At 39.8% G+C, this 24,649-nt stretch overlaps 1 protein-coding gene across 1 annotated transcript in view; it reads left to right on the plus strand.

Annotated features, from left to right (window-relative positions):
* LOC122553728 (formin) overlaps positions 1 to 24,649 on the plus strand; it is a 341,853-nt gene that overhangs the window by 94,241 nt on the left and 222,963 nt on the right. The window lies entirely within an intron of this gene.

Raw genomic sequence — 24,649 nt, forward strand, 5'->3', positions numbered from 1 at the left:
TAGTATTGTTAAATATTCAATTAAGAATGGAACTTTGACTGAAATCTTCTAGACGTAGAAATTTAAAGGCTTTGGGATCATTCCTGAGTCTTAATACCACACCACACAGAAGCATGCCAATAAGGGGCATATGAGGTGGCCAATTATATTTACATTTATCATCTTATGCAAGGGGGTATGTTTCTGGAGCAGGAGGACCCATCAGATATCTGTAACACAGGTCAGATGGTAATCCCACTGGAGAGGTGGGCACATCTAAGGCAGCAAAGAGAGCACAATTACATCCTAACAAGTCTTTTGAAAAACTAAATGCGTGAAAGACCCACAGCTCATCACTATCAGCATGGTGAGAAATCTCCTCCATGGGTGTGGTCCTTGCAACCATGCAGCTCGATAACAGGGCCCAGTAACTTTAAAATATGACTGACCCTCCAGCATTCTGCTGGGATGCTACCCCTTGTGTATGAGCTAGATTGGGGAGTCCTTTCTGAACCTCAGCATTTAGTGGATTCTTAGCTGATTCCAACTGAATACATTCCCTGCAAATGTCTTAAAATCTCTGTCGAAGATAATTGTTCAGAAGCAAAATGTAGTGGTGAGTTGACCCCAGACTGGGTCTTTGAACTTTGCTCCCAGTCGGTCTCCAAACTTCCCTCCATGGGACAAGTATAAATATCCCCTCTTTGGATCTATAGATTCTGCCCAGATAGTTGTGGCATCACAACTTGAATATCATTTTATTTAATGTGGCACATTTTTATTACCCCACTAAGCAATAGTACAAAGAAATAAAAGCGCGTTTTCATGATTCAAAGTGATTAATACAATGTTCGTAAATAATGCATTGGTTGACAGAACTTGTGTGTGCCTACTGTCTATCAGTTTCCATAAATAAAACAAAGAACTGTTTGAAATCTAAAACAAGAACAGAAATTGCTGGAGAAACTCAGCAGGTCTGGCAACATTTGTGGAGTGAAAGCAGATTTAATGTTTCAAGTTACCGGACCTGCTCAATTTTGCCAGAAATGTCTGTTATTGTTACTGGTAAGGTTCTGTCCATTCACCAGGGGAGGCTCTGTAATCTGTTGTCACAATGCTTTTGTCCTGGTGGAGTAGAGTAAAAGGCTAGGCTTGTAAAAAGGAATGGGTTTACAGCATAAGAGGTAGATGTAGAGAGAAGTAATTCTTGGACAGGAGAGAAAGTTCTTAAATGTAGAAATCTTCTTCAGAATCGATTTTAAATGTTTATGATAGCCATCTTTCCTCATGTCTCACTCCTTTAAGTTCTGGGATTAGTTGGATGCTATACTTTATGAGAATGGTCACACAAATGTTTCTCACAAATATTGTCTCACCACAGCCAAATATAATTTAAAAATAGAATTTGTAAATTTATATCCCTGGTTATGCATCCCAAAATGTTGTTTGCATTTTTTAACTGCCTTGGACCAACCACAGATGGTTTTACAACCTGTCCACTAAAATACCAATATTTCTGTCCAGTTTTAATGCCTGAAGCCAATTACAATTTTGAGTGTCATCTATGCCATCCTTTCCCCTGACACATTTCAAAAGCCCATATTTTTCTTGGTCAAGATTCTGTGGTATCATTGATGGCAAAAATGTCAGCAATCACCCATCATTATTCCTCTAGTTTGCAGAAATTTCTGGAGTCTGCACGCGCCAAATAAATCCAGATGCTACAGTTAGAGATTCGACCTTTCAAGGGTCTGCTGTTCAGGTTTCCCAGAATGCAATCAATTAGAACTGATGATCATTTCCAATGTTTCATTAATAGTTGCATTGTAATATTTTATTAACCTATCTTTCTAATCAACTTGTTCAGAGGGATTATTACACACCTCTGGAGCAGTTGAGACTTGAAACCAGGTCGCTTGGTCTAGGGGTAGGGACGTTACCACAGCGCCACAAGAAGGCATTTATGTGTCAGTGGGCTGAGCTACGCCAGTGCTTCTAAGCTAAGCCTTTCAGTCAATTGCCTGAAATTATACAGCCACATGGTGTAGACGTAGTTGTTATCTTTTGTGGGTGGCACGGTGGTTAGCACTGCTGCCTCACAGCGCTAGAGACCCGGGTTCAATTCCCACCTCAGGTGACTGACTGTGTGGAGTTTGCATGTTCTCCCCTGGTCTGCGTGGGTTTCCTCCGGGTGCTCCGGTTTCCTCCCACAGTCCAAAAATGTGCAGGTAAGGTGAATTGGCCATGCTAAATTGCCCGTAGTGTTAGGTAAGGGGTAAATGTAGGGGTATGGGTGGGTTGCACTTCGGCAGGTCGGTGTGGACTTGTTGGGCCAAAGGGCCTGTTTCCACACTGTAATCTAATCTAATGCATCTCCCCTAATACTAATGTAGTTAACTAGTCTTAAGCTAACACAACCTGCTTTCCTGTCTATATATAATAATTTATTGTTGAAGTATGTGCCCGTTGTGCGTACATGCTCTTGAGTTGATGTCTTACAAGTCACTAAGCCGTCACCACTTAATACAACAAAGCCCAGTTGGCAAGTATTACAAGAATGGTTGGTGACAGCAAATCTCTCCCAGGACAATCCTGGCAGAACCAGTCCTCTTTTTTATGGTTTGAAACACCAGAAATGTGTATGGTGTTCTCCACAATCTTCTCCACAATGTGTAAAAAATATGTTTCTGTGACTGTGAGTTTTACATAATCCCATAATGCCAATTTAATTACTGAGTCCCGGTTCTTTAAAATAATTATTTTTTTCCTGACTTTTCTCCTTCTGCCTTACCCTTTTGCTAGATTTCTTTTAAACTTATTCATTTTTAGCGTAAATAAGTACTTCAGGTTTCAGATCCCTCCAGGTTCCGTAGCCCTGGTCTAAATTTCTTTCCTGGCTTTATTCGCTGTGTCTTGCAACTATACCTCTTGGAGTCTCTTATTGATGGTGACGTTGCTTGTTGTGAGATTTAAGAATTCTGTTTTCCACTCTGTTGCCTTCCCTTTCTGGTCTTTGCACCATTTGTCATAAAGTTATTCCCTTTTCCCTTGGAGATCACAATTGTTACCTGCTGGAGTCCTTTTTGCACAGCTTCCTTTCCCAAGGCCTCTGTATTTCCTAAGTGTGGCTGACCTTTCTCTTTTCACACACTTGCCCCAGCTCTTTCTAACAGCCTATGAATGATGGTTTGTCTCTGGAGTACTGAATTTCCCTTTTTGCATACTCCATGGCTGCAGCTATCTCCCTCTGCTGACAATGGTGTTTCAGCTAATGACTGTGCTTTCCTAAAGTGACAATGGTCTTAAAATTGTAAATTTGCTTGACTTTTTTTTCTCTATCTTCTGGTTCTTCTGTATTTCTTCTCCTCATGGTGGGAATTAGATTTATAGCCATGTCGTCTTTTCCCAGACGGCACCTTGGGTATTTATCACCTTCACCAGTACTGGGAAACAGTTGGTTTAGATAGTTCACTGCCATTGATCTTTTTTTGTTTTTGCTTTGCCTTGGACTTGTCTAGTGATTAGTGATAGAGGATACACCACTGTAGAGTATCTGCAGAAAATGCAATGTTCTTAGCTAACGAAATGATTTATTGCATGTAACAATAAGTGCAACTAAAGTTGGTCAGGCATAATTATTAGAACCTTAGTGATCTGGAACAGATTTATCTACTCTGCCTGAAAGCTAGAGTCGAACTCCTTGTCTCTATCCACCAACCATTGTAACATCAGTAGAATGTGTGTATCCCATGTAACAGAACCTTCAGAACCACTATATTATACAGTAGATGTTCAACCCTATTTTATGAAAAATTGTTTTAAAGCAATCACCTTGCTGCTGATTATTATTTGACCATATTGGTTCTTTTTCTCCATCTAAAGGTACCTTATTTTGCTAATGTTGTGGTAATAGAAAACTGTCTGATTTCAGCTTCATGGGTTTCCCTTGTGGATTCATTTGATATCCTAAAGATAGGCATTATTTTACACCCTGGATGCTGATCAGGATGATCCTGTGTTGGGATCATCAATAGTTGGGTATTTAATTTGCTAAGGCCTTGCACCCCTCACCTGAACAGGAAATGGCAAGAGTCCTGATTTTTTTTTTGCAGGCGATTTAACGTAATCTGTTGAAGTAGTGTCCAGCTGAATATTTCGATGCATGATAAGATTGAAAATGGCAGAAATTTTAGCAATAGGAGGAAAAATCACATAAATTACTGAGTGCCAGTTTCTTTTTTAAATGTCAGAATATTTTATCTTAAGAGTACTTTTCTATGCATTGCTTGCTTAACTCTGAGAGCTATGTAGGAATTTAGGCAGCAGACATAATATTGTGCAGACCTCTGTGATTGTAAATGTGTTGTTTTGTCCCTCAGTTTAAATGTTAAATTATTTTAGTCTAGCTTCAAATAGAAGTTTCTCCTTCTGCACAGTCCTCCATCTAGTGGTTTAGATGAGAACAGGCTCATCTCCACATCAAGACAAAAAACAAATTACTCAGGATAACTTACTCTGTTAATTTGTTTGACACTTACTATAGCTAATAATGATACTGATCATTTTATTCTGATCACTTCATTTAGTATCAGCTTTCAGACATGTGTTCTTATAAGGAAATCATTGTTTAGTCACTGGTAATAGATGAAATGAACTAATAAATGAGGTAATGAATGATCAAATTAGGTACAATGTTATGGGGTATAGCTTTTTTTCCCCAAGTCATCCAGCTCTAGGCATACAAACAGTGGGAGTCAGTCTTTATTTGTCGAGTATCTGGTATTACACTTGTAGCCACTTGAATTGAATTAGTTTATTCAATGAAGATGATAAAGCAAATTTTCTGCCCTCACCTTTCCCACTGCCCGTATCCTTTGTTCCTGCAATAAACGATAACAAATAACACTAGCTGTGTGTTCCATTTTTTAAAAAGAACTAATGGTATTCCTTAACTATGCCCAATTCCAGATGCTTTACTTTTGATGAGTTGTGAAGTTGTTAGGGAGAGAATATAAAAAATATACATGAGTGTGGTCCCAGCAATGAAGAACGTCAGCCATGTGGAAAGCTTGCAAACACTGGGACTTTTTCCTTGTGAAAGAAGCTTCATAGTGTTATTAAAAGTTATGTGGGATCTATACAGAGTAGATAGAGAAAACTATTTCCATTGGTGGCAGGATTGAGAACAAGAGGGCACAGATTTAAAGTAATTGGCAAAAGAAAAAGCCTTTCACACACCAAGGTTTAAATGTGGAATGAACTTCCTGAAAGCATGATGGAGGCAGGTTCAATTAAGGTATTTAAGGGAGAATTTGATTATTATCTGAAATAGAAGAGTATGCAGGGTAAAGGGGAGAAATTATGGAATGCAATGAGGTAATTTGTTGCTATGGAGATCTATGCTAAAAACAAAGGGCCAAAAAGCCCCTTCCAGTGTTGTAACAACTCTGCATTTCTATAATGCTGCTCAAGTTAAATACTATTACTAAACATGTTTATTTTTAGTTACTTATTTTGTTTTACAGTCAATCTTCAAAAGTGAGCAACAAAGTAAAATTCAGCTTAATTTAACAGAGATACAAGACTGGTTGTCAGGAAACATCCCAATATATGTACCCTGTTACAGTACTCTTTTTCCTATATTGCAAACACAATGGAGTCAACTATTCCTTGGTTCATTGTTATAAATTATAATTTGGTAGTTGGAACTTGAGTGTTTCAAAAAAATGAACATATTTTGTTGAAATGTTTCACCTTGCACTCATCAGAACAATTCACAGGAAATAACAAAGTAAAGAAAAACAACTTTTAGTCGGTATGGAGCAGAGAATTGATTGGTTGGCAAGTAAAGTTTGATCAGTAGAGGCAATGCCATGTGTTATACACCAGATAATCATGACTGACCGTTAACTGCCAAGCTGTCTGTTTAAATTTTAAAACAGACAGTTTGACTCTGACTGCTCAAGGCATTCCCCTGGAAAATTAACCAAAGAACGATGATTACCTGTGTTATTAAATTGAAAAAAGTGCACTGTGTATTATATGTAGCTTCTAGTATATACAGGTGTGCTATCCTATGAGTTCAATAGATAATTCTTTGCTTGTTCAAGATTATTTAGCGAACATTGTTGAATCACAGATTGTTGGACACTGTTGTGAGTTTTTCAAGTGTTCACTGGTTGGATCATTAGTGCCTTGCACTGTTTGGTATAATCTACTTTGTCATGTATGACTTAGATGTCTAGTTTCACACCAGTACTGTCATTTTTATACCACACTACTAATTTGTGTGATAGGCAGAATATCTTTTTTGCTTTATGACAGCATCCTATTAGTGGCAGGTACCACTTGAAATATTTACTGAAATAACGATGCCATGAGATTCATAGTTGGAAAGGCAAGCATTTTTGCTGTATAATAGTCAAACACTGAATACTATCTTAGATTACCAGCTATAGTCTAAAACCCAGAGTCTTTGAGATAGCTTACTGTTCCAGGATAATCCAGAGTAACTCTGGGTATATGTGCGCAGGAGTCTGTTTACTGCAAGTGGAAGTGAAATATACATGCCCTTAGCCTGCTTCAACTCAATAAAATAGGTGAAAATGACAGTGGTTCATTCCTCAGGGCAATATCTTGACCAATCAGGGAAAACTGTCTGCTGTAAATTTATAAAAATAGGTTGACAGTTGACTGCCAATCATCATGAACTGGTACATTCTCCATGGCATCATCTCTAACAATCACACTTTACCTGCCAAACAATAATCACTCTCCTCATACAGTACGAATGTTGTTTTCTCTCTAGTTACTTCTTGCGTATTTTCCTGGTGAGTGCAAAGGTGAAAATCTTGGATAAAATGTGCCTTTTGATTTACTAATACACCAATTCATGTATAATTTTATTGTCAATAATGTTGCCTGAGAAAAGTACAAATGATATCTTTTACAATGACATCTGAAAATCTTAAGTCAAAACCAGGATGCCCAAACTATGTAGATTTATGTATGAGATATTTAACAAGAGAATGCCCATCCTTCATAATGGTCTCCACCAGCATCTGATAATATGGCAGTAGAATCTACTATACATCAGGCAGATTTTAATAAGATCCCACATCAAGAAATGGATTGAGGTACCCCCAAAGTAAATCAGGATTGAAATGTTCTAATAAAAAGAACAAGGAGTTTTTAAGAACAGGTTTGCTATCTGCCAATAGTTCTTTATTCAATTTTCTGCTACATGTCAAAACAGAATTTGATTTGATGGTTGACTTGTAGAAAACAATTTCTCTGATCTTTGATTTCCACTTTCACAACGAGGATAAACTATCAAACAAAATACAGTCTGCAGTGTGTCCTGGCATTCATGAATGGCCTCCCATATTTTCCATATCCTCAATTAAAAATCTGACTTTGTCTGATCAACCAGAAGCACTCAGCTAACTAACTTTGTTGACCCTTGATTTATACCTCTATCTTAGTAGTGACATTTTTTAAACTAATATCAAGTACTGATTTAGTTATATTAAAGGCAAATTTAAATGATCTCAAGGAGGACGTTGCTACCTCTCACCCATATCTATCATTCAATCAGAAGGTCCAACATTTAATTGGCTTTAGACCAAGTGTATAATACCTTGTGCTGCCGAAAATCCAACAAGCACAGTTCTGTGCTGCTCAATTATGAAATTTTATTAAATCCATATTGAAATCAGTTCTACCAACCTGTTATCTCTTTGCCAGTTTGGCGCAGGAAGTTGGGGTTGGCTTATGGCCCATGTTTTAACATTGGCCAAATAATGAAAATACTTGGTGCAAAGTCCAAAGAAAACAGTGGAATGAAGAAGTTTATCTTGATGCTTAAAGATGTTGTAATTATCTTGGGGTGCATGCCTAAAATAGGCTTCAAGCTGCATGTTTCTTAGACACCATTTGCCTTTGTTTTGAGAACTGCCAGTCACTATAGTTGAAGTATTGATATTAAAGATCATAATTGCTGAAAAAATTATTAGAAAACAAACATTGCCTGCCACATGTATTTTCAAACTGTAGAAGGATCAAATATTTATGGCAAATAAAATTGTCCCTAGAAAAGCCAGTTGTCAATGTAGCATCAGATCTAGAAGCATAAGGAACAAGTGTAGACTGCTTTGACCCTTTGAGCTGGTTCCACCATTCAATAAGATCATGGCTGATCTGATAATAATCTCAACTCTACATTTCTGCATATCCCTGATAATCTCACTTAAAAATATTTAAAGATTTTCATGCCATTGTCTTCTGAGGAAGACAATTTCAAAGACTCGCAATATTCTGATGTAACTTTATTTTTCTTCATTTCGGTCTTATTTTTAAACCAAGATTCCTAGTTATAGAGTCTTTCACTAAAGGAATCGTTCTTTCAAATCTATCCTGTCAAGTTCCTTCAAGATCTTATATGTTTCGATTAAGTCACCTCTGACTCTTGTAAATTCCAGAAGATACAGTCCTAGTCTATCTAGCCTGTCTCATCAGGCAACCCATGCACTAGGACATCATCTCTGCATCTAAGTGTTCTGCAACCTTTCACCAAAAAGATAATATGCATTTTTTGATTTTTTTTATCCCACGATGGAAAATTTTATTGATATATACTTGTGAGGAACAAAAAGATGGCTATTTAGAAAAAAAATGACACCGCTACCTGAAAGGTTAAAATAGAATCCCTAGAGATGGAGATGATAAGGTGCCTATCACACATTGGGTGTTGTCTACAGACCACTGAATACTGGAATGGTGGTAGGCAAAATTAGCATGCAGGTATTCCAAGTATTTGGAGAAGGTTGAAGATATGTTGTCTCCTGCAAGGGGTCTGGAATAGAAGAATAAGGAAGTCTTGTCACAAATGTACAAGGCTGTGGTAAGACCACTGTCTGAAGTATTGTGTGCAGTTTTGGTTTCCATGTTGGAAAAAGAATATGTCTGCATTAGAGGTGGTATAGCAATGATCCACTAGATAGGTTCCTTGGATCAGAGTTACTTTATCTTGTGTTTAAAACCAGTACTGCTACCTGCATATTGATATCCCAGTCTGTCATACAGTATCTAGAGACATGCACTGCTCCTGAGGTTGCTTGCTCCATATCACTAAGAAAAGCTTTTCAACAACTTAAGTATAATAGCACTTAATTTATATCTGTAGTAGATTCGCAAATCCTCTAAAATAGGCATCTTTTTTAACATGGTGTCTTCTGTCTTCCTGATATCAGTGTCATGAAATCAGTTCCATCACTGTGATGATATACACGAACTTCATTGTACATCTCCCCTCCTCCTAAAGTTTCTTTCTGTTTAGAGTCATAGAGATGTACAGCATGGAAACAGACCATTCGGTCCAACTCGTCCATACCGACTAGATATCCCAACCCAATCTAGTCCTACTTGCCAGCACCCGGCCCATATCCCTCCAAACCCTTCCTATTCATATACCCATCCAGATGCCTTTTAAATGTTACAATTGTACCAGCCTCCACCACATCCTCTGGCAGCCCATTCCATACACGTACCAACCTCTGCATGAAACAGTTGCCCCTTAGGTCTCTTTTATATCTTTCCCCTCTCACCCTAAACCTATGCCCTCTCGTTCAGTCTACATTATTCCTGTAGTCTTGCTTCTACTTACTTTCATAGTCTTTGTAATTATTAATATCAGTATGATTTTCAATGTTATCACCATTATGTCCATCGCCCCCTCCCCACCCCAAGCTCAAATTTCATATATTGAGCAGATTTGAAGACAACTGAATGTCTGGTCTGGTCTGCCTTGAGTTCAATACTAGGGTGCTGATGTTGGACTATGTTTGGAATAGGAGAAAGTGAGGCATGCAGATTCTGGAGTTCAGAGTCAGAAAGTGGTGTGCTGAAAAAGGACAGCAGGTTAGGCAGCATCCTAGAAGCAGGAGAAGCGATATTTTGAGCATGCGCCCATCATCAGTAATGAGGGGCTTATGCCAGAAACATTGATTCTCCTGCCGTTCGGATGAGGCCTGACCTGAGTGTAGTGCTTTTCCAGCACCACACTCTTGACTATGATTGAAATAATTGTAGCAATCTGTACACTACCTAATTCATTATAGGCATGACTGTCCCACATCGTATGACGATAATACTCTGCCTTGGTTCTCAATTTCATGAGTTTTATGGAAGGCTTTTTCCCATGAGGCCGAGTGAGCTTTCTTGCACAGTTGTCCTAAACACGCTTCATTAATAACCTCCTCTGTCTGTATGGCACCCTTTACATCCCACACTAGCCCAATTCTACCCTTCTGTGCACCCAGAAAAACCTTGCCATTGCTGGGATATCCCTGATACACCAGTGTCCTTAGTGCCCGCGCTATTTTAAAAACACTACTGTGTACTTGGAGAGTATTTGTGGACCAGAGCTGCCCAATTTGACATTTGTCTAGGTTGTAGCAGATAAGGGGAAATTGGCATCCCACTTCGCAGACAGGCATCTGGAGGTGGTGCACACAGAGATGTATCCTTCCCTTTGGACTGACAGAGGAGGTCATCTCACTAAATCCTGCTGACCTGGTCGAAGGTTATCTCACGGGGAGTCTAAGATGTCTGCAGGAATACCCAGCATAGGGAGGTCAATGACGTTCTCCATTTAGTCAAGTTAAGTACCGCCATTTTCTCTCCACTACCTCCCCCTCACTCAATCTTTGATACTGCACACCCCACCCAAAAAGGCTCATGCTCTACCAAGCTCACTATTTCATGCAGCACTTACCATTCGCTCACACCTATCAAATCTGCTGACCCTCCTAACACCATATGTATTGCCTTCTCATATGCTTCGGAAACTTCACCCATTCCCCCCACCACCACCAGCTACAGCACTAACAATTGTACCACATCTTTCATTTCCGTCAATTCCTCCCTTTCTCACATTTCAGAAGAAAGCATCTTGTTCTGTGGCGATGCCCGGATAGTTTCTTTTTTTCTTAAAGGTCAATGAAAAGACACATTGGAACATTTTTCTAAGCAAGTCATTTCTTGGAATCCACGTGAGGTCAGCTAACTATTGGTTTGTAAGTCACTTGACTGGCTTTTTATGGCAGTTTTATTTGCAGGCAACTGGAGTTTTTTTGGGGGGGTCTTCTCTTGGGGGAGGCTTGCCAAAGCACACTTGTTGTGAAGCCAGTATGAAACGTGATTATCTTGTTGAACAGCAACTCAATGGTGTCTTGATATTGTGTTTTCCGAGTAACTATGTCTGCCAATACTACTAGAGACAACCAACTATTGTGTCTTGTGAGCTGTCTACATATTCTAAAACAAATATTTGAACATTCCATACATTTTCCTTTTTTTCTACCCAAAATAAGAGTCTGCAGAGAAAAATCATTTTGTGTGTGTGTGTGTGTTCTATATGCGTAAACTGGGTTATTTAGAGGGGTACACTTTGTGGAATGAGTTTTGATTTATTGCTCTGACTGAGATGGAAGGAAAATTGTGTCCTTCTCTCATCTTACATCTCCAAAGGGTTCCAACATAAAGGTAATCATTTGACTTGAAAACCCCCTGACAGATGACTCAGTAGAAGTCTTTAAAATTCTGAAAAGAAATTAATGGAGGGGTAAAGAGAGAACAATTTCATTTGCTGTGGAAGCATACAACCAGAGACTGTCAGTACAAGACAGTCACAAGGAGAATATCCAGAAGAAACTTCTTGAATGGTAATGAGAATGTGGAAGTCATTGCCACGGGGATTGGTTGGTGGTGAATGCATTTAAGGGGAAACTAGGGAAACAACATAAGGGAGATGCAAGTTTAGAATCAGAGAATCAAATCCCTACATGTGCAAGCAGCTCATTTGGCCCATTTAAGTCCACACCAACCCTCTGAAGACCATCTCACACAGAATCACCCCTCTACCCTATCCCTGTGACCATGCATTTCCCACGACTAATCCACCTAACCTACACATCCCTGGACACAATGGACAATTTACCATGTCCAGTCCACCTAATCTACACGTCCCTGGGCACTATGGGACAATTAGGTGTAAGGGCTTTTGCCCGAAACGTCGATTTCGAAGCTCCTTGGATGCTACCTGAACTGCTGTGCTCTTCCAGCACCACTAATCCAGAGTATGGGACAATTTCCCATGGCCAATCCTGCACATCCCTGGACATGGGTGGAAGCCAGAGCATCCTGAGGAAACCCACGCAGACACTGGGAGAATGTACAAGCTCCGCACAGACTATCAGCCGAGGGTGGAATCGAATGTAGGCCCCTGGTGCTGTGAGGCAGCAGTGCTAACCACTGAGCCACCGTGCTACCCATACGAGTTACAACGATAGTTTTACATGTGTAAAGATTGGAGGAGAGATCAGTGGAGCACAGCTTTCAGTATGGACGGGTTGGAGAATATGGCCTGTGTCTACATTATATATCTTATGTGTCATGTCCACACTTGCCTGGCTCAAGGAAAACCTTCCAACTTTTCTGAGTTACACTGAGCTCATCTCTACCAGAATTCTCCAATGCTAGCTCAGTCATTGGGCGGGCACATAATTTGTTTCAGGATGTAAAGACCAACATGGTGCATGCTGTGCTCTCCCACCCCCGCACCCACCCCACCCCACTCCACCCCCAATTGCAACTTTGTCTTCATCAGCCCCTTGTGTAAGGCAAATGGATCCCCATCTTTGCCATTTTAGTCCTCCCTTTGAAAGTTCAGGCTTCTTCTGTGCCAGTTACTGCCAGAAGGATAGTATCCCTCAATCTCTTTGTGTGTCTCCTTCAGACACATGCAAAACTCCAAAGGAATTAGTGGCACAGATTTTTCCAGTGCAAGGAGTGTGAACCCTGAGGATTGTCAAATGCTGATCTTTTGGAATAAATTTCCCATATTTTTGCAAACATGTCTGTTTGATCCTGTTGGTGTCTTGCTTGAGTAACAACAGCACACTGCCATTATTTCCAAGAATTTCAGTTGTGTGTTTAAAAGTAGTAAAAAGAAACAGAGTGATTCTACATAATACAGTATGGCTCCCAGTGTTGTTACCTGGCCAGGACGGGACAGGTAACAGGAAATCACGACACATGTGCAAACGATGTCAGTGTATTTTGTGTGCAGTGACATCAACATTGGCGTATGTATTGCAGGTCTGGAAGGTTAGGTGGAAGCTCTGCGCTCACCTACAACAGGTCAAAGGATGGCAGTGGGAAGTGGGCAATGGTAGGACTAGGGACTGCCTGCCCTCCCCAGGCAATGACACCTCACCACCTACCGTGGGATGGGGGAGGGTGCCATCTAAAGCTGGGAGGCCATTCTCAGGGATGAGGAATATCGCTGTGAATGTTACCACTCCCCCACCTCCAGCATTTCCCTCTGACCCCTGGCACTCACCCTCATTGCAAGTAGTCGCATTATTTGCTTTCATTTCACCAATCCTTTCTTCTGCTTGTTAATTCTGTTCCTGAATCCTCTCAATTTTTGTTTGCATAAGATCTTCCAGTGCATTCATTGTTACAATACATCTCTTCAGATATTCTCAAGAGCAATCTCTGTTTCATCAATTAAGATTTTCTAAAGCAAAGAAATGAAAAAAATATAATCTATATTTTTATAGTTTGCATTTGAGATAAAGTTAAATAAATTGAATTATTAATGCATTTGACAACCTACCTGACTTGAATAGTTATGTAGATTGTGTGCAATCTACATATTGTTAATTAGCAATTACAAGGTAACGCATTTAACACAGATATAACTCAATTAAACCTGCACTGCATTTTAGTAGTTACGTTGCTAAGACTGGTTAATATTTATGACATACTTAAGCTATGAGAAAGTAAAAGACAGTTCAGTGATAAAGCATGCAAATAAATTGTTACCAAAGTAAGATTAATATGGCTGTAGGTGCCAGTTGTAAATCACCTGATTATTTATGTTAAAATTGTTTTCAGATTTGAAGTAAAATAACTACATTTTGGAGCTAATGGTGTCCAGATGTAAAATATTTCACCTAATGCAAGAACATTACCATTAAACTGCATCTCTGCTTGATATTGCACAGATGCCATTCATAATACTACATGCCATTTAGCAAATGTAAATTTCCATATTAGTGGTTATAAATGTTTGCTTTAACTTAAATTAGAATGAAATGGCATGAATATGTTTGACGTAAGTTTTCTTATTTTGAAATTGGAAAACCTCTTACTATTGTGTAACATAGAGGAAGTCTGACTTTTCCAATACATGTAGGCCAATTTTGACACGTCAGTATCAGTAAGTACTTTGAGGTTTAATAATCAGAATAAGTGAAAGGGTTTAATATCATCAAATGTCAAATTCCATTCATTCTTCTGCATGTACTTATATGTCAAATATGTCAAATGCTCAAGGACCACAAGAAAATTCCCTTTCTATCTATATTTATACCCCAAACTTAGCTAATATGGAGATCTTGAGAGTGGAAGAATGTGAAAAAAACTCGATCCCTTCTTTCCAACAATGAAGTGTTTGAATTTTCTGATAAATGCCTTTCTTAAAAATATTGAAGTCTTTTTGTTAAACTAACCAATTCTTGAAAAATATATTTCTGATACTTCTGTCATGAATGTGCTTTTTTTGTCAGAATAACTGGAAAATAATCAACATCGTCAGCATGAAAACATTAATTGTTACCAGTTGTTTATGATACATATGAGACAATTTTGATTTCTTCAACATTATGTAAGGTAATAATGAGGCACCATGTTGAATAGTATTAGTCATGCAATAACAACAATTTTGGATACCAGATAGAAGTCAGCTAGTGGATCTGCCTCTTAATTTCAACTCTTTCCAAAACAAAAGATCTTCTGTAATTTACAGAACTCATGCTTTTCATAATGTGCTTTTCTGTAAAGTTTTTCTCACTGTTCTTTCACCTTGACTTTGTTATTATTACTAATTAAACCCCTTTAGTTAAAACTCTGCAACACCTCCCTTGCAAACAACATTGAAACATATTTCCTATTTGCCTATTAATCCTTTTAACTCACAATTTAATACTGTTTCAAGTTGCTTTGACCTGAGAATCTCTCTTGGATAATGTTTATTAACTGATACATTATACAAAAATGTTAATTTATTTGATTTCAGAAACAAGGTTTGTCAATGTATTGAGAGTGCATTCATATAAGAGAGATGAATTATAGGGATTGATTGGTCCATAAGTTCCTTCTACGGTAAATTTTGGCTGTTGCTATGACTATAGGACTATGTGCTGGCTGTAAGAGTTCAGAACTACCAGAGGTGCCAAACGCTGCTTGCTTATTTGGAGAGATCTACCTAGGTCAGTGCAGGGGCCACAGACCAGAGGAACATGATGCAATGCGGCTGGAAGGTTAATGATTTTCTACATTCCTCAAGTAGCAGAGAGAGGGAATAAGTGATGGATATATTAATGAAGATTTAATTGGCTTTGAAGTCCATTGCCCTTAACGGGTTCTGCACATAAATTAAACAGCTGGAAAGTATGGTTTACTGGTGGTGGTTAATAGATGGAAAAATACCATAGGCGATTTGGTGAGAGGCAAAAACGTTCAGTTGTGTAGAAAAGCACTTCTGGTTATAAAAATAAGAGAAAAAACGGGTTTGAAGAGGTCACTTGTGGTGCAGTGCAATGTGCTAACACTGAGTTAAGAGGCCCGGGTTCAAGTCCCACCTGCTCCAGAGATGTGTAATAACATGTCTGACCAGGTTGATATGACATTGGGTTTTAATTGGTTGCATAAATATGGGAAGCTAGTAATGAGTAGCGTGTGGGTTTTATGGAGTGTGGTGAACTGAAATGAAGCTCTGAACTGAATGTGTGGACTTGAATTCTGTTTAAATGCAGATGTCTTTAACATATGACTTCCCTGTTTGCTTGCTCTGGTTGTGCAGAAGATTGCATTACAGGATTATGCAGCACACTGCATGTGGACTATATTGCATTGCCCCTTCAGATAGATCCAAGCATTAAAACCTCATCTTCAATCATCCTATTGTCTATTCTATGGTGACCTTGGTGAACATCGAGCTACATTGTATCTGCATTCTGCCTTAGTCAGGGATTTCGTAGAGGAATAACTAGCCAAAGTTGGAGAAAATATCCCATATTTCCCAACAATCACCTTTGAATTAGCCCATTGAACAAAGCAAACACTTGTGTTCTCAAGTATATAGGCATCATGACAGCTTCCATGGTACCTCGCACACCCTCTAAGATGCATTCACAATAATCATAGATGAGTTGGACATTGATTGAATAGTTAGCTTTTTTGTTCATGAGTTTAACCACATTATAATATGCGCTCAATGCATATGTACGTTTCACAGTGCTTTGCACCAGGGGGAAGCTAGCTAGGTTTGTAAACACTATTGCTCACTCTGCAGCACTGACCTCATCACAGTATGATCTTGAATTTGTAAAATCTTTGATACGTTTGTGTGTTGAGGATTCGGAGATTCCACGCAAGTCCCTAGTGCATAATTGGAGTGAGTCAGTTGCTTATAAATGAAGTACTGTCATCTTGATGACTACTGGGATGAGATGACCTCCCATTCCTTCAGAACACAAATACTACTTCAGCAGATGTCACAGCTCTGTTATGATGTCTGAGGACATCCTAAGTCTGAGCCTGCGCTGATCTTCGGTCATTATTGACATGGAGGTCTTTCTGAAGGGAGGAACTTGAAATGCCTCCACAATGACCTGTGATTTATTAAACTATTTTTCTGCTTCACAAAGCTTTTTGGGATTAATTTGTCATATCAAAGACATTGCTAGTGACTAAAGTTTGTTTATTATTGCTCAGTGCATGATCTACTGATGCAGAATAATTTTATAGCAGGTGTGTGTCATCATTGAATCTCTGGATGCCTTATTATGCCATCGCCTCTTGAAGGACCTCACATCACCCACAGATGTACCCTGTTCCCACAGACAAAACAAAATTAACTTGCTTTGCCCACTGACGGTCTGCTGGCTGCTGTCTCTCATCCTTATTGTGCAGTTGAAGTTTGAAGATGGTGAATCAAGTCTCAGTCCTGACACACACAGTTCCAGGCTTTGCCTCAAAGTCAAGTTTCGTAATTCCGCCCCAAACACTCTTCTTGTCTCCTTTTGTGTTTCCGTCACTGTCAATCTTATCAGCTTTGAAGTTCACTACATTCTCGTCCAACTCTTTATCTAACTGTAAATGTTCCCCTATTTTTGATCTCAGTGCCTTTCCTACAAAATAGCTATGCCCAAGATCATAATCCTCTGCATCCCCATTGTTGAAGCCAGGGTGGTGATACCTTGTAAACTATCCACCCCCTCACTCACCGCAATGCCCCATACCCTCTCATGCTTTATTCACCCTTCTCCCTGGACTTGTCTCCCCTTTCAGAGATATTTTCTCCACTGCATCCAAGTGTAATGGTTCCAAACTCCCCACTATTTTCCCAATTCTGGTCCAGCTCCAATATTCTCCTTGACGTCTGTAACCCAAATACCTAGGATGGAGAGGGGATCCCCCACCAGACTGACCAGTGAGGATAACTTCATTTTAAGATGGCCCCCAGACTCATGTCTGTACAATTCTCTGAATGCGTTATCCCTGATCCCTTAATGGTTAGACCTGACCTGCAGGACTGACTCTGCTCCAAAACCTGGAGTGTAAGGATGCAGACCACTCCCCACCCACCACCACCACCAATCATATCCTCCCTGATTGCACCAAGTGCCTGACTAACTGTGGCCAAACCCTTGGACTGACATCAGACAATGCCCTTGCCTGACTGTGGGGGCACTCCCAAACTGACCATAGTTTCCTCCACTCAGTTAGTCAAAGCATATGCACATTGTGAGCATCTAAGTAAGTGGAAAGTAAGTGAATGCTAAAAAAGCAAGCTCAGAGCCCTGAGGTATATCCTGTATGTGTTTCTCTATGCTCAGAGTGAACTGGCAGGAGCATTACAATATAATGTATCAGAGAGTTCTAAGTGCAGTGTGGTTAAGACTTGCAATGCCTTCAGAGATTGGCTAAGGTGATGTGGTGAGGCTGGTGTTTTGCTGATACCAATGTTTGTGGATGGTTGCTGCCCGTGAATGGGGAATGATGACCAACAGGGAGACCGGGAGAACATGTTCACAAGCTGCAGCTGCCAGGCAGCGGCATTGGAAATTGTCGCCATCTAATGTCTCATCTATACCTGGGAGAATCACATACTGCATAGAAATGAGGCAAGATTAATTAATAATAAGACATGAATGCACCCAAATGAGGTCCATGGCATTTACTTTTGAGATTCTCAACTAGCCACTGAAACCATAAAGGGAAAATCAGACTTTTTGTTCTTTACATCAAAAATCTCATCCTTCGCGTTCTTGCCACATTAACCCCCATTTCTTGCCAGTGCACATGCTGCTCAAAGACTAGGAAGATTCTACCCTTTGTACAGCATGGAGTGAAGTTGTTCAGACTGAGGAGGTATAGGCATCCATCCTGGTCACTGCTGTGTTCCCTGATCTCAGTTCAGTGACAATATAAGCACTATAACTGATTACTATGAGCCCTACTGTACATGTTTTGTCACCAGCTTCTGATTAAATTAGCTCTTGTTGACTTGTATGATAATCATGTGTCCCAATAACAATGAAGTCTCTCACTCAATGAGTAGCTGCTTACATGAAGTATTGGAATCATACCAGAGAATGAATCACTGAGGCCAGGATTTCAAAGAAAAAGAATTAAAATTTTTGGTGAAGAATCAATGCAGATCTGACTAAGACATAATCCAAATTAACCTATACCTAGTGATAAAAATGCAAATGCATGAAAATGAATCAATAATGGGTCGCATACAAATACATCCGCATTTCCTCCTTTGGTACTGACTTGTAAGAATCAGTTCTTAACAGCATGACCTATGAATCAATTTGTTTGGTGAATATGAAAATTGTAAAAAATAAGTAGCAGTCCCATCATACATAAATGGCATTAAAACCAAGATTCCTTTTGCTTGCATGCTATGCAAGGGTAGCACGATGGCTCAGCAGTTAGCACAGCTACCTCACAGTGCCAGCAACCCACATTTGAGTCCAGCTTTGTTTGACTGTCTGTGTGGAGTTTGCACATTTTCCCCATGTCTGCATGTTCTCTGTGTTCAGAACGACCTGCCAGGAGCATTCCAATATAATGTACCAGAGACCCCCATGTGCAATATGGTTAAGATCTGAAGTGTCTTCAGAGATTGGCCACGGTGATGTGATGATGCTGGTGTTTTGCTGATACCAACATTTATGGATGTTTGATGCCTGGAGCAGGAGATATTGGGGAATGGTTTCCTCCCACAGACCAAAGGTGTATGGGTTAGGTGGATTGGCCATGCTAAATTGCCCATAATGTCCAGGGATGTGCGGGCGATGTGGATTAGACATGGGAAATGCAGGGTTTATAGGGGTTAGGGTAGGGGTGTGGGTCTGGATGAGATGCTCTTTTGAGGGATAGTATAGACTGAATGGCCTTCTCCCACACTGTGGGGGTTCTGTGATGCAATGAACAGATCTTATTTGAGCTGCAGTGTTTATAACGCATTCTTCATAAAGTTATCTCAATGATGAGATTCCTATCCCTTTTAAAGTTTCAGAATTAATTGGTATACAGTTTGCCGTCTCTAAATGTTATGTAACACCTGTAAAAACAGGTTAACTTATGATTTCTTATTTATTATAGCGATGGTACTGTACTTTGTTTTTATGGTACAGTTATTAATGTTTATATTAATACTTTGGACTGAATGACATCAATTTGTCCACAATTCTGGCATCGCCTTCAATTTTTGTTCACCAGGTTATCAGGAGAGAGGAAGGAAATAGAACTGTGCATGGGAGGGGTGGATGCGATGGAAATTCACTAAAATAAACGCATGCAAAATACTGTTTAACTGTAGTAATCATGGTATATTTTCCACATGCTTACTGAAGTTGTTAGAAAAAACACCAGCAATGCAGCTCATGCCTTATGTTTTACAACATCATGACTTGGAATATCACTTTAGAAACTTTGCAAAGCAGTTGTGGGAGCCTTGGCTTTCAGCAGTGGCCATGCTGTATTAGCACAGGCTAAAATTTTACAAAGTTTGTAAAAGTCAGCAATAGAAAATTGATTTATGTATTTGTACAGGGAGAAAAGCTATTTTATAAATAGTGAATGCTGAATAAGGCTATACTAAAAAAAGTTTTTATAGTTTTAGTGTAAGTGACTATGGCCCTTGTCCGATCCTTTTTCCTTTTTTATTTCCAAAGGCATTGATTCCTCATTGGAATATTTCTACCTGGGCAATGGTCACCCAAGCAGTCGTTCATTTCCAGCATGAAAGCAGTCTGTTTTGGCCCCCCAGCTCCATGCTGTTGTTATGTTCACACATGGTTTTCCATACTGTTTGCTTCAGCTCACCCTTCCATTCCTATCTCCATGTTCAAATATGCCACTTCCCCTCAAACATACCAGTTTTTGCAAACACGCCACGGGGTAATGTGTTCTGTGTTTTCATCACTGAGTTGCAGAATATATTTTGCCGTCATTAAATCACTGGACTTTTCTTCCAGTCATCTGCCATCCTGGAGAATGAGCGAGGCAGCAGGCAATACCACTGTTACCTCAGATCTGACACAGATCTGTTTTTTCTCTCCACTCATGTTGCTAGACCTGCTGAGTATCTCCAGCACTTTCTGTTTTTATTACCACTCTTACCCCTCTCTCGGTGACACCTCAGATGCTTCCCTTGGGTTTCCTCCCAGGGGGTAGCCAGCTGTGCCTCTCTTTTTGTCTCTCTTTGCTTTGCTATATTTTGTTTACAGATGTATATAGCTTGATGACAGTGAAATGATGTGGTCTTCTACCTTCTTCCAGTGCCCAGTTCTTTGGCAGGAAATGTTGGATTCCAGTGCTCCCAACGATCTGAGGAATGAGGTTGTGCTTTTAAAGTATTCCCAGCTCTCTCACGAATGCCATATCACCTATACCATGCTTGCATTATGTTCAGCACTTACTGCCAATTATCACCATGCATTAGCAAACTTTGTCCTTATCGGCCCTTTTTTAAAGACCGTCAAATGGGTTTCCATTCCCATACAAGGTATAGCTATAGATAGTTTACCCAGGGTACTCTGGAGCTGCACTACAGAAGTGACAGTGGTATTTAAATTAGCTGGCCTCAAAGGGTGAGTATCAGGTGACTGTTCCCCTCACCCTCCCACCGCATCTAGTCCACTTGAAATCAGGGAAATAAAAAAAAAATGAGGAATAGATGACTTGCTCACCGCCTTCCTCTCCATCCATGAGCGGAGCCCTGTTGTGCGAGCACAAGGTAAGATATTAACAAGCCTGCCCACCATTAGGGTCTGTTGACACCCAAAACTGGGCAGTTACTGATCAGTGAAGACGCTGTTCCCACCCTCTGTCACAGTGGTAACTGCAGCTGGGGAAGTTGGAATGGACAGGACCAGCCCAATAGTTCACTATCTTGGGTGAAAGGTTGAAGGGTTGGTAGAGGATACCTCCAGGTCCATCTGGTGACTGAACCCAAGATGTTGCTCCCACTTTGTGACCACAAGCGTTCTCAGACTGCTTTTCCTCCAGTCCAGTTGGCTGATAGCTCTCTAGGGTGGAACTTCCTATCTCAGTTCAGTACTGCCACTGTCAGTGTGTTATTTCTCGGAGGCAGGGGGCAGTTGGCCATTTTTGAAGTAGGTTGACTCACAGCTAACTTCAAACGAGGGAGGGGAACAACAAGCCACACTGACATTCAGGTCCTGCTCTGGCACAATGCCAGTTTATAATGGCCCAGTGGTTTGTCAATGCTGGCATTTTCTTTGTGGATGTTTCCTTTTAAAGTTTTATCCTCCTGAAATCAAAACTGGTTGCCATACGAAATGGATATCTTTCACATACTTGGTAAATCTTTTAGGGTTTGTCACCATATTCATTAAATAAGCAAACAGTATTGCAATTTACAAATAAATTCTCTGAAGTTGTTCCATAATTTACTGTTGTACCAATTTATTAGATCAATGGAAGGAAGCCAAATATCCTTAATTATTATCCTTCCCTGATTATTTTTATTTTCTATCCGTTCTGTTCATTCAGTGGGCCAAGTTGTACTGAGCAGGTGAACTGTAAGTTTTGCAACCAGTTTCTAGAGAATAGGCAGATTACAGAAGGATAGTTAAATATATCCCCTTTCTGTGAGCAATCTGCAGTTTAAGTTTGTGCTATTCCAGTATCTGGACTCCTCTAACAAATAAATTTGATAACTTCTAATGGACCTTTACTGCAGATCTGCCTCTGACCACCGAGTGGCGCAGTATATTAATGCATCATTCTGCTCAAGCGCTCCACTGTCTCTCTTGTTCCACATCTTTTTCAAATTAAACTCACCAATAGTCCAAACCACTCCTAAATTGTTATTCAAATGGTCAAAAAACTTGTAAAAATATCATTTTAATATAACTGTTTACTTCCTTTGAAACTGAAACCCATAAAAGCCATCTTGTGATGCAATCTCTGTAATGGGGATTACAGAAGAAGCCGATGTGTGAATTGGACTCAGTTTTGAAAGAAAATTTGTTTTTAGTTTCTAAATCAGTGGGAACACTCCTAAGCCACATAATGTACAATCTTGGGGCTTACAATGTTGAATGTTCATGAAGGAGAAAGTGAGGTCTGCAGATGCTGGAGATCAAAGTTGAAACTTTATTGCTGGAACAGCACAGCAGGTCAGGCAGCATCCAGGGAACAGGAGATTCGACGTTTCGGGCACAGGCCCTTCATTCCTGAAGAAGGGCCTGTGCCCGAAACGTCGAATCTCCTGTTCCCTGGATGCTGCCTGACCTGCTGTGCTGTTCCAGCAATAAAGTTTCAACTGAATGTTCATGAAACAAATTCTGTCTGAGCGAATGCCTGTGACAGTAGAACAATGTGTCAATTTACTGCACTCCTGGTGACAAATCCAGAACTACCTATAGAATTCCTTAAAATTTTCAAGAAACCGCCATGCGATCAGTTGTTTCTACTGCAAAACAAAGTGTTCTACCTTGACTGGGCCTGAGAAGATTTAAGTAATAGTAATAAGATGACTATTGTCAAGAGTAAATGCCAAGTTGATATCTAAAGTAAAAACAAATATTGTTTTACCTTTTTCATTCAGATTGTATAGAAATCGATGGAAAAAAATAAGCACTTCAGTTTCTGATTGCACTTCTCATAAAAATTTTCCAAACCTCTTGTAATCAGTTCTCCTGCTAAATTTTTGAATTATAGAATCCTTACAGTGTGGAAGTCAGCTGTTTGGCCCATTGAGTACGCACCAACTCTCCAAAGAGCATCTCACCCAGCCCCACACCCCTACCCTACCCTATAGCTAATCCACCCAGCTTGCACATCCTTGGACAGTATGGGCAGTTTAGCAGGACCAACTCACCTAAACTGCACATCTTTGGACTGCGGAAGAAAACTGGAACACTCGAAGGAAACCCATGCAGTCATGGCGAGAATGTGCAATCTCCACACAGCTTGAGGATGGAATAGAACCCGGGTCCCTAGCACTATAAGGCATCTATGATGTCTGTTCCATATTTATTCTATGATTCCAAACTTCTCCAATGCAACAGCAAAACTCCAACTCACCACTAACAATGATACCAACAATTTAATGTATATTGTTAGTATGTCCGGAACACTTCCTTCCTAGCTTCACTGATTATCCATTCCTGTATTACTGTTCTGATGTCAGCAAAATGATTTTTTTGCTTACTTGAGCTCAATAACTACATCAAACCCAAGTATGAATGAGTCATGTGCTGAATTTCCTCAAAGGATTCTCCATTTTCTTGGCCTGATCAATAAATGCATGGACCAGTTCTTTCAGAATAATGGAATGTTGCATTACCCTCTGATGCCAAATAACACGAGCCCTACTGAGGTTTGTGGAGTTAATGAGAGTGCATCTTATTAATACCATTACCTGATAGTTCAAGCTCCAATTGGTCAAGCACCCATTTTCCCTGATAAAGGGAACTCAGTTGCATGGGTGAAACAAATCCTGAATACTCGAGAATGTAGGCTGATTTCTTTCGATCCCATTATTAGGGCTAATATATGTCCTAGTGAAGGCTTGTGCACTTCTGTTCACTTAGTGTACCAACAAGAGTAAAATGTTGGATCTTAATTGAAGAGCAGAGTTGGGATTCTTTACTTGGCCTGGACCCTTGCTCATCAGTAAATTTATAAAGGCCAGACAGAAATTCTGCTACTTTTGGAATGGAGAAGAACATTCCAATAAAAATTAAGACACAGCAAAAGGGTAGATGCTATTTTTCTGGAAATTCTGCTTGAGGTCCAAAGAAGCACCTATAAAATCCTAAAATAATTTTAAAGTTCTAGTTTTGAATTCTTAGGGAGTCAGAAAAACAATAACAGTTTTTAAATGTTGAGACACAGTCTACCTAATTAAATCTGTTATTTAGCTACTGTCCAAGGGGGAAGTACTTCAAATGCAGTTGGAAGTCAAAGAGCCAACTTACAACATGAGACCAATGTATGTGTTGAAATGTTTAGACCAACGTTGTATTGCACTACAATCATTTAGCATTGG

The sequence above is a fragment of the Chiloscyllium plagiosum genome, unplaced genomic scaffold, assembly GCF_037043375.1.
Source record: "Chiloscyllium plagiosum isolate Xiang-an unplaced genomic scaffold, Cpla_swu_hap1 HiC_scaffold_8, whole genome shotgun sequence".
Taxonomy (NCBI): Eukaryota; Metazoa; Chordata; class Chondrichthyes; order Orectolobiformes; family Hemiscylliidae; genus Chiloscyllium; species Chiloscyllium plagiosum.